The sequence below is a fragment of the Cebus imitator genome, unplaced genomic scaffold (genome assembly GCF_001604975.1).
Source record: "Cebus imitator isolate Cc_AM_T3 unplaced genomic scaffold, Cebus_imitator-1.0 Scaffold171, whole genome shotgun sequence".
Classification (NCBI taxonomy): Eukaryota; Metazoa; Chordata; class Mammalia; order Primates; family Cebidae; genus Cebus; species Cebus imitator.
In genome coordinates this window covers 871,543-883,647 of record NW_016107486.1, presented here as the reverse complement: position 1 = coordinate 883,647, position 12,105 = coordinate 871,543, and positions in this window count along the sequence as shown.

The window sequence follows — 12,105 nt, the reverse complement described above, 5'->3', positions numbered from 1 at the left end:
ATGATGAGGCACATAGACCCCTAGTCTAGTGTGAGTCTAAGACACTGCTCCTATTTCAGTGAGCAAACATTTGAGTATCCCCTAGTTTGTCCTTAAGCCTAGTTGAATGAGCAAGATAGGTAGGGACCCCTCTATCCTGTTACCAATAATAAAGTAATGCTCTATCAGTTACTGACTGGAAAAACGTGCTTAGTAAAGGCCTAGGAAACCTTACACATGGAATTGAAATGCCATTTCTTCAGGAATTCAGAGAGAATTCTCTTATCTTCTTCTTCCACAAAGCACGTTGCTTTTGCTTTTCTTCCAGCATTTGTATCTCCCATTAGCTTGCAGAAGCGTTGAGTGTTGGGATCACGTCTTGTGCCTACAGCTCTGCCTTTTACTTAGAATGTTCTGACCCAAATTGAATTGAGGCCTGACCTGATATGGAACTATGAGGCTCCACATAACACACAAGGTCTATAACACAATGATGGTGCCAATGTTTCTAAAGGAGTCAAAGCTGCAACAGAAATGGTAACCGTAATGGGTTCATCATTGTCACAATAAATAGGAAACTTCTGGGGGCATCAGTAGGGAATGCATTCGATTCTGACAGATTCTCACGGTATCCTCAGCTTTCATCTCCCTATCTCTTCTAGATAATATGTTACTCGAGGGTGAAGGCACTAATTATCTCTTATTCTTGATGATTCTTTTCTTATCTCTCTACCCCAACGCCAAATGCAACTATAGCACATGTCAATGCTCGGTGCATAGTTTACGAACTGCACTGAATCTACTTCTGACACGTGATTGATTCCTCCGAGCTTTGTTATGTGGCTTCAACCCAAAGCCCTACTATCCTACTGAGATTGTGCTTTCCAAGTTTTCTGAACAGCTGTGTTTCCTTATTGTCAAACACAAGACTCTTTATTCCCCATGTCTGACTACTTTGGACTTTGGGGGATAGTTAGGGGTGGAAGCTTTTGACACTGCTGACATCTCCCTGCATTTTGAAGGTCCTGGCATCCATAGCTTCTCTAAGGTCACACTTGATTGGTGTTTCTCTTAGTTCTATTAGTTCTGTGATTTTTTTCTTCTGCTTTCCTATAAATGTTCCCTAAGTTTCTCTCTTCAGGCATTTTCTTTCTCCTTGTAATCTTGCCTTTTGCTGCCTAATGCACTTCTGGCATTTCCAATGGCCTATTCCTCAGAACACACCACTTCTTAAGGCTATATCTCTAGCCCTATCTTGATCTGAATTTTTAGTGGCTGTTGCAACTCTCCATTTGAAGGTCTTGGTGGTGACACTGAACTTCACAAAGCAATACGGTACCTGATTGGTCTCAGTTTGCTTCACCAAGGTCACTCACCTCTTGTCACTTACCTCCTAATTTCTTCCCTGTTCTTCGACCACATTGGTGACTTTCTTCACACCAATTAAGCTCATTCCTGCTTCAGGGTCTTTGTAATTGCTCTTCCCCTTTGGGGTATACTTACCTTAGTTCTCCACAGCCTGGCTCCTTATTCTTAGGCAGCCTGGGGGCAGCTACCTGTCTCACGGCACTCTGTTCTACTTCCTCCATAGGGTTTATCACTCTCTCACTGTAGCTCTGTCACCTGTTTGTTTAAAGGCAAGTTCTATGAGACTGAGTATCGTTCACATTGTGGCCTTAGCACCCAGCACCCATTAGACATTCCATTACCAAATTCTGCATTAGGAAAGCTTGGGTCTTAGTCCTTGATCTGTTACTGACCAGCTGTGTACCGTTGGGTAATTTACTTTGCTTCGTCAGACAATCATGTTCTCTTCCGTTAAAAGATGGAGCTGTGATTTTAAACCACTTTCCATGCACCATCTAAGAGGTCCCGTTAAGTGTGTGCCAGGTTGGGGAAGTAATGAGAGGAGGCCTGAGTTGGAAGTACCTGGGACCCTCTGACCCAATTCTACCTCAACAAGATTAGTTTTCCTTCTATTTTGCTCACATGTTGGACTTCCATGTAAAATTTCATGTGCAGAAAGGTGTCTACATTAAAATTAAACACACAAAGTTTTAAAATCACTGATTCTAATCATTATTAGGCCTTTTTCATCTTGGATTATGATTATATCCAAAGCACCTTTCCTTTCCTCCCACAAGTCAATTTGAGTTTCCTAGTACTGTTTTTGGTTTCGTCACACAAATCCAAAACTTCAGAGTTATTGTTGACAGATTCCTGTTCCTCCCCTCCTCCACACAGCCCATTGCCTAATTCTCCTAAATGCCTTCCTCATCAGCTTCTTATTTTTATTCCCATCACCTAAGCCCTGGGTCAGGACCTGATAACCTCTTACCGAGACCACTGCAATAACCTGCACGCTGTCCTCCCTGCATCCTGTGCTGGTCATCCTTTCCCACACAGTTACCAATTCATCTTTCTGAACAATATTCTAGAAGTTTTTGTTTAAAATCTTCAGTGGCTTTTTTATTGCCTATACGGTGAATCTAGATGACTTATCCAGGAGGCTGTCCTAGACAAAACACAATCTATGCCTACTATGTCCACAGCCCTCTCCTCACAGTCCCATACAAAGGGGTCACCATGCTCTGTGCCACAGGATTCCACTCTTCTGGTCAAAGCATCTGGCTAGACATATACAGCCTGGACAGTGACCTCCAAGGCAACCCAGGAAAAGAACTTTGCCTAACAGGTGTTCTATATTGGATGACAGTTGATTGACTAATCAGATGCTCTCCAATGGAAAATTTAAATGCAAGTTTGAGGGAATCTACAGACATCAGGGCACAAAAGAGTGAAGAGAAACAGAAAGATGTGTCTAGCAGGAGCTATGGGCCAGAAGTCATGAGTGGGTGAGAAACCACCATGCAAAGACAAGAGCAGAGGGTGTTCTTTGCCAGTGAGAACAGAAGCGGAAATGGAGATAGGGAGTGGCTGGCCTGTATAGATGGACACATTTTGTATACGCTACTTTCTTCATGAAGCCTCCCTTTGTCACACTAGACCAACATCATCTGCCTTCTGAACACAGTATTTAACTCCTCTATTTTGGCTTTAATTCCATTTTGTATCTTCTGGGGCTCTTTGAATGCAAGTAGTAGAACTGAATTCTAGCTAAGGATGCTGGATAGTTCACAGAACTGAAAGATATCCAGAAGGACAGGATCCAGCAGAATCCTAATATCTTAGGAGCAGATACCCAGACTTCCTCTGGCATTCCACTGAGATGATTCTGCTCACCTGCTCCCACCTTAGGCTACTCTACCCAAGAGTCAAACTCCAGGAAGAGGGAGCCACATTCTCTTGGTTTAAGACCAACAGCTACCCTTGGTGGGGCAGTGTAGGGGTGAATAGACTGACAGCCCATATAGCATAATGACCCTGGGGGACAAAGAAGGGAAAGATCCTCAAAACAGAAGCGGGATGCTTTTACTAAAAGAGAGAGGACATTTTGCAGGCAAACAAAACAAAAACAGATTTGCAGTACATACCATTCATATTTCAAATAATCATATTTCAAATAATCATGAAATATGATTATTTGAAGAATTGTCTTTTTCTCCACCTAACGGAGGCAAGTAATACATGTTCCCCTTGAGGGAAGGATCCATTTTTTACTTTTCTTTGATTCCTCAGTAAGTACAATCTTATTACTAATGGCTAATACTTGTGGAAAACACACAGTGAGCCATGCATTATGCTGGGTGTGTTATGTCTGTATCATCTGATTTTCTCAGCAAACAGATATAGTAATTCTATTATTAAACTCACTTCATAAGAGGACAAATCATGGCATGAAGAGGTTAAAAATTTTCTTAGAAACACAGCCAGTAAGAAATAGGGTGTGGACTTTTGTGTGACCCCATGTTCTTAACCACTCTGATGTACTCACTCCACGGTATATAAAATGATTGATATATATTTCTAATAAAAGTATTTTCCATGCTTGTTCAAAAAATCTTTTAGACCAGGTGCAGTGGTTCACACCTGTAATACCAGCACTTTGGGAGGTCGAGGCATGTGGATCATGAGGTCAGGAGTTCAAGACCAGCCTGACCAACATGATGAAACCTGTCTCTACTAAAAACACAAAAATTAGCTGGGCATGGTGGTGCATGCCTGTAATCCCAGCTACTCAGGAGGCTGAGGCATGAGAAGCACTTGAACCCAGGAGGTGGAGGTTGCAGTGAGCCCAGATCACATCATTGCTTTCCAGCCTAGGTGACAGAGCAAGACTCCATCTCAAAAAAAAATCTTTTAAAACTTCATGTAGTCCTGTACACATCTACAACTTAACAGATCTGGCGACAACTCAGAGAAAAGCTAAGGAGAAGTAGCAAAATTAGAGAGAAATGGCTGAGGAAAGAAAGCCAAAAAAAAAAAAATTATGATGTGGAAAACCCCAAAGTAAACCCCAGTGTCCATGGAAGAAAAGACATCCAGGTTGCTGAAAATAAATGAGACTAGCTGGGTGCAGTGACTCATGCCTGTAATCCCAGCACTTTGAGAGGCTGAGGTGGGCAGATTACCTGAGGCCAGGAGTTCAAGACCAACCTAGGCAACAGGGTGAAACTCTGTCTGTACTTGAAAATATAAAATTTAGCCAGGTATAGTGGTACATGCCTATAATCTCAGCTATTCAGGAGGCTGAGGCATGAGAATCGCTTGAACCTAGGAGGCAGAGGGTGCAGTGAGCTGCGATTGGGCCACTATACTCCAGCCTGGGAAACAGAAGGAGACTCTGTCTCAAATAAGTAAACAAATAAATAAATAATAAAATAAAAGAGACTGCCAACGAGGACCTTTTGTAGACGGAGAGACCATGGTTATTTTTACTCTAACACATAGAAAAGATCAAAATGTTAAGTAAAACCAACAAATTTTAAATACAGTTATAGTTCATATGAAGGTGAACTATCTGGGGCCACCACTACTCCTGCCATTTTAAGTTAATGGAGCTCTCCACCACCCTCATCCTGCTGAGGGGCCTGGAAGCAATTTCAGCTTGCTTCACCTCCTCAATGTTCATATTCTTAGAATGTAACTTCCTGTGTCTAGCCCCCAGAGAAGTGAAACCATCAAGTTTCTCAGGCTATTGCTGGACATGGCCACTGAAGGGGCAAATTTGCTTCAAGACTTCAAGTGAGTCATTTGCTTTCCTAGAATGCAGGCCTTAGAAGGGACAAAAAACAGCATGGGCAAAACTGAGCTGAAATGAATGGTATCCAAAGGCTTTTGTGACTCAGGTGGGCATGTTCTGTGCACTGACTTTACAATAAGGAATCGCAGTTGTACCCCTTTCTGGGTTCCATCCAGGGGATCTCAGCTAAGGATATACCCCATAGCAGGGTTACCCACGTTTGAAAAAGATGACAATTGAGGGCAGGGAGTTGGTTCTATGGAAGTCGGTGGTTTCCTCTAACCCATGTTCTGACCATAACTTCCCTCTGCCTTTATGCTCTTTCAGGCATTTTCAAGTGCTGGGCATAGGGAAACCCCGGACTACCCAGAAAATGAGTGTTCATGGTGAGGTTGCTCAGAGACACGAAGAAGATAGGTGGAAGCTCTGGAGGCTCACAGCCCTGCCATCCTCGGAGCAGGGCAAGAAGGATCCCGAGACTGGGCCCCATACTTTACACTGTCTTACACATCAAAAAACACTGAAATATAAAGATGTTTTAAATTTAGTATCATAAGAAGGTTTTTGAAATTTTGCTCTCCGTTTGAGTGAATGGCGTATGGGAGAAGGAGGCGCAAGCTGCATTGGCTCACAGAGTCAGTACAGATAAGGCTGAGAGTGTGGCAATATATGTACATGGATGCCAGAGAGTCAAGTTTAAAACTGTCTGCCTCAAATTACGTGAAGTGAGGATCTATGCAGATGAGGTTACCCAGATATCTTTGTTCCCTTGCTGTTCCCTGCTGGGGTCATGCAGTTTGGGAAGGTGCTTAGAACCACCTGGAAATCTTAGGTCAGAAAAGTGAGGCACTGGAGAAGGTCATCTATGCACTGTACGGCACTTGAACTAGTAAATTCCCATTCTAGGCTTGGGCAGGTCTAATTATGCTGTGGTGTCAGAGCCCAGCCTCCAGCCTGCCTTCCCCTAAGAGAGCCACATTAGCAATCAGGCTGACAGGCTCAACAGCCTGTTGGTTGGGGGTCAGGGGTGAGAGGCAGTGAAGGGATGGGATAAAGTAGAAAGGGGGACAGGGGAGTCCACACAACCTTGGCCTCTAGTCTGTGAGGATCACATCTGAGGAATAAGCTGCAGGTTGTCACTTACGAATAAGAGCTGAGCCATGGGCATGGCTTGATGTATAACTTCTAAATATTTGGACACATAGTCAGTAGGTTTCCACTTGCATTCTTACCCTTTACTACTCTCCAGTATTTGGGGTAGTCCCCCACCCAGCCTTGCTTCATAATCAAAGGCTCCTGTGCTAACTGACTTCCTATAAGTGGGTATCATTACTTTCTACTTTAACTTTCTATTCAAGGAGTGATATAACTTTTTTTTCCATAAAAGGTATAATTAGCAAGTAGGAATTGTATATATTTAAGGCATACAACTTGATGTTTCCTATGCATATACATTAAAAAATGATCACCATGATCAAGCTAATTAGCTTGATTGATCACATCCTGTAGTTACTATTCCCTCCTTTCTTCTTTCCTTTCCTCCTTCCTTTTTTCCTGTGGTGAGAACACTTTAGATCTACCCTCCTAGCAAATTTCAAATAGACAATTCAGCATCATTAACTGTAGTCACAATGCTACACATTAGATTTCAAAAAAACTCATTCATTTTGCATAACCAAAGGTTTGTACCCTTTGCCCCACATCTCCCCATTTCCCCCTCCCCCAGTTCCTGGCAGCCACCATTCTACTCTCTGCTTCCCTGAACCTGACTTTTTAGATTCCACATATAAGTGAGGTCATGCAGTATTTGTCTTTCTGTGTCTGACTTATTTCACTTAGCATAATGTCCTGCAGGTTTATTCATGTTATTGCAATTGACAGGATTTCTTGCTTTTTTATGGATGAGAACTATGCTGTGTGTCTCTTTCTGTGTGCATATATATATATATATATATCTCATTTTCTTTATCCATTTATTCATTGTTGGACATTTAGTTGGTTTCTATATCTTGGCAATTGTGAATAATGCTGCAATGAACATGGGAATGCAGACAGTTCTTCAGAATCCAAATTTTATTTCCTTTGGGCATATACCTAGTGGGAGTGACTAAACTTTTTTGTGTGTGTGATGGAATCTCACTCTGTTGCCCAGGCTGGAGTGCAGTGGTGCCATCTCCACTGACTGCAACCCCTGCCTTCTGGGATCAAGCAATTCTTGTGCCTCAGCCCCCCAAGTAGCTGGGACCATAGGTGCCCACCCCTATATCTCGCAAATTTTTGTATTTTCAGTACAGTTGGAGTTTGACCATGTTGGTCAGGCTGGTCAAACTCCTGACCTCAAGTGATCCACCTGCCTTGGCCTCCCAAAGTACTGGGATTACAGGGATAAGCCACTGCATCCAGCCAAAAGTAACCAAACTTTTAAGGTGGACTTGTACTGATCCTACTTCTGCAACTATTGATTCACCAATCTGTACATGTCCAAGCTTCCTCTGAGAGAGAATTCAATTCATTGACCAGTTGCTATTCAGTATGGAGCCTCTCTGTTGGGAAGACCTTTTATGGCTATGTTCCAGGGACTATTTTTCCCACCATAAGTGCCTTGGGTGAGGGATCACTCTTTGAGCTAATCACCTGTGGTCACAATGGCAGGTCACATGTGCATATCAGCATGGTGACTTTTCCTTGGGAAACCTCTGAAGAGGCTGCAAGCAGAGAAGATGCTCAGCTCCATGCCCCGTACGTGCTCTTTCCCCCATCCCTTACCACTATCTTGGCCACTGAATGCAACGCTTGCACTAATTTTTTTTTATGGTCATTTGAGCAATTATTGTCACTCCCACCTAAAATATGCCAGCTGTGAAAATGTGTGAGAATGTAAACTAAACCATCTGGCTCTTCTGAAAAAAAGGAAGAGAAAATAAGAACTCTTCCTACTTCAGTGTATGACTTAGAGCCTTTCGCATTACTTAGGCAGATGTGGTTAGCTTCTTTTACTGTAAATTTACTATGGTTACAGTAATACCTTATGTGTCTGGGTCATTTCCTTTACAATGATCAAAACAGTCATAATAAAATTAAGACAGTGGAAAAATTAGTTGTTTCTATATGTAGGCAACACATAAACTCCTTTTCACTGCACAATAGTTCAGATAAGTTTAGTGGCTATTTTTGTATAATCTATAGAGAAATAGAGAAGGGTAGTTATAGAGCTTATATCATCCTGTCCTTAAGCTGGCCTAAATACTAGATTGGTCATTTTTTAGTCCAGTAGTGCCACCACACCTAGCTAATTTTCATATCTTTAGCAGAGACTGGGTTTCACCATGTTGGCCAGGCTAGTCTTGAATTTCTGACTTCAGGTGATCTGTCTTGGCCTCCCAAAGTGCTGGATTACAGGCGTGAGCCATCATGCCCAGCCTACAATACATTTTCTTTTCTCTTTCCTCCCCTCCCCTCCCCTCTCCTTTCCTTTTTCTTTTCTTTTCTTTTGAGACAGAGTCTTGTTCTGTCACCCAGGCTGGAATGTAGTGGTACGATCTCTATCTCAGCTCGCTGCAACCACCGCCTCCCAGGTTCAAGCGATTCTCGTACCTCAGCTTCTCGAGTAGCTGGGATTACAGGCATCCACTACCATGCCTGGATAATTTTTGTATATTTAGTAGATATGGGATTTCTCCATATTGGCCAAGCTGGTCTCAAACTCCTGACATCAAGGGATCCGCCCATCTCAGCCTCCCAAAATGCTGGGATTCCAGGCATGAGCCACTGTGCCTGGCTAATACATTTTCTTTAACCACCCATCTGTCGATGGACATTTAACATGTTTCTACCTCTTGGCTGCTATGAATAATGCTTCACTGAACATGAGAGTGCAAATACATCCTATTTTTAGTTGTTTTGAATAAATATTCAAAAGCGATACTGCTGGATCACATGGTAGTTCTATTTTTAATTTTTGAGGAATCTTCAAACTGTTTTCCACAGTGTCTGCACCATTTTACATCCCCACAAACAGTACATTGAAATTCTAACTTCTTCACATCCTTGTCAACACTTGTTATCTTCTGTTTTATTTAATGATGCTATCCTAAAAGGTGTGCAGTAATATCTCATTGTAGATTTGATTTGCATTTCTCTGATAATTAGTGATGTTGAACATATTTTCATATAGCTGTTGGCCATTTGTATGTCTTATTTGGAGAAATGTTTATTCAATCCTTTGCTCATTTTATTGAAAACATGGGTTATCAGTTATTTTTGTTATTGAGTTGTAAGAGTCTCTTATATATTTTGGATATTAATCCCTTAACAGATACATGGTTTGCAAATATTTTGTCCCATGTCATAGGCTGACTCTATTGATAGCTTCCATTGCTACACAGAAGGTTTTTAGTTTGATGGTGTCTCACTTGTCTATTTCTGCTTTTGTTGCCTGTGGTTTTGGGGTCACATCCAAGAAATCAGTGTCAAGACCAATGTTATAAAGGTTTCTCCATGTTTTCTTCTAGAGGTTTGATAGATTCAGGTCACACATATAAGGTCTTTAATGCATTTTGAGTTGGTTTTTGTGTATGGTGTAAGATAAGGGTCCAATTAAATTTTTTTTGCAAGTGAATAATGTTTTCTCATTTTTTTAATTTGAGTATTGAAATCTCCCACTATTATTGTATTGTTTTCTATTTCCCTATTCAGTTCTATCAATGTTTGCTTCATATAATTAGGTCCTTGGTTATTGGGTGCATATATGTTTATAACTGTTTATCTTTCTGGTGAATTAAAAAAAATTTAATGTTATCATTAAACAGTGTCCTTCTTTGTCTTTTGTAATGTTTTTGACTTAAAGTCTATGTTTTCTCTCTTTGACTTCACTGATTCTTTCTTCTGCTTGACTAAGTCTGCTTTTGGGCTACTATAACACAACACCTTACACTGATGGCTTATGAACAATAGAAATTTGTTTTTCAAATTTCTGGAGACTGAAAAGTCCAAGATCAAGGTGACAACAGATTTGGTGTCTGGTGAGAGCCCACTTCCTTCTGTGAGGGACATCTTTCCACTGTAACTTCACATTGTATTCTGCAGCTCCAGAATTTTTGTTTGGTTATTTTTTATATTTTCCATCTCTTTGCTGACATTCTCATTTTGTTCATGTATTCATTTTCTTAATCTCTTTAAAAGCATCTTTATATCATTATCTTGATTTTTTTTTCAGGCAATTCATATACATCTGTTTCTTTAGGGTCATTTTTTGGAGGTTTATTTTGTTCCTTTGATTGGGCCAGGTTTTCTGTTTCTTTGTATGTCTTGTAACTGTGTTAGAATCCATACATGGACACAGGGAGGGGAGCACTACACACTGGGGTCAGTTGGGGGGAAATAGGGGAGGGACGGTGGGGGGTGGGAAGCTGGGGAGAGATAGCAAGGGGAGAAATGCCAGATGTAGGTGATGGGGAGGAAGGCAGCAAATCACACTGCCACGTGTGTTCCTATGCAACAATTTTGCATGTTCTTCACATGTACCCCAAAACCTAAAATGCAATAAAATAAATAAATGGGAAAAAAAATAAAAATAAAAATAAAAAAAAGAAAAAACAGCCATCTCTCCCAGTCTTTATGGGCTGACTTTGAACAGGAAAATACCTTCACCAAGTATCTCAACTAGAGATTCTGCTGGGGAGCTCTTAAACTTTTTCTTTGGGTATATTCTGTCTGTATTTGAGCACGTGAATTCTGAGTTAGAGGGATTTGCCAGTTTATTTTTGCAGGAGTTCATACAGTCTTGATCCCTCTGGTGACTGCAACGCTGAAGGTTTTCTGGAGCTGCTCCAAGCTGCCCATTTCTCTTGGTGTTAGCAACCTCCAGGCTTGTAGCATATTCCAGGTCCTGTCAGTGCTCTGAGTCTAGTGATACTTAACCAGTGCCTTGAGCAGCCCCCAGAATAGTTGGAATATAAACATACATATAATTCTCTTTCTACCCCAAGAAGGAGGCTACGGAGCTGTATTGGCCTCTATCTGCTATACCACAGGTCCTCCTAAGCAGTATCAAGCTGCCCAACTTTTTCATTGTCATTGGTCCCTATACCTCTATATTGTAAGGTCCTGTCAGTGCTCTGAGACAGGTGAGACAGAAACCAGTCCCTTGGCAGCTCCCTGCAAAACCAGAACGTTGAACACATGCTCCAACACTTTTCCTTCCCAGGGAAAAGCCGGGAGTTGGTGGTTTTCTCCTACTTATTTTGCATTGAGCCAGGAGGAGCAAGTACATCAAGTGAGTGCTGCAAACCTTCACCTTTGTTCTGAGCAGCCTTCAGCCTGCACTCTATCCTGTCAGCACTAAGATTCAGGTAAGACAGAAACCAGTCCCTTGAGCAGCCCCATGAAAGGTCTGAATGTTGGATGTCTTCTGGCTAGTCTTCTCGTTCCCTCCCCAGGCAGAAGCCAGGAGCTGCAAATTTTCTCCTGATCATTCACACTGAAATGGAAGAAAGGACTACGGCGAGTGAGTGCCATGAGATTTTCTACTGGCTGCAGTGAGGCTGGTACTGTATTGCCTTCCCCCGAAGAGCAGGAACCTCCTAACTGGTTTCTGGTTTTCTTATGAGGGGAACTGATTTAGGTATTCTCATTGATTCAGTGTCTCCCTGCGGGGAAGTAGAGTCTGGCGCTTTCTGTTTTGCTATCTTGCAAACATAACTCCTTAAGTGGTTTATATCTTATGGTTTGCATCTTAATTTGCCAACACTCAGGAAAGTACAAATTTTACTGTATGAAAATTATACATAATTGTGTATAAATTATACTTGAATGAATATGACTTAAAAATAATAAGAGGGCCGGGCGCTGTGGCTCACACCTGTAATCCCAGCACTTCGGGAGGCCAAAGCGGGTGGATCACGAGGTCAAGAGATCGAGACCATCCTGGTCAACACGGTGAAACCCCGTCTCTACTAAAAATACAAAAAATTAGCTGGGCATGG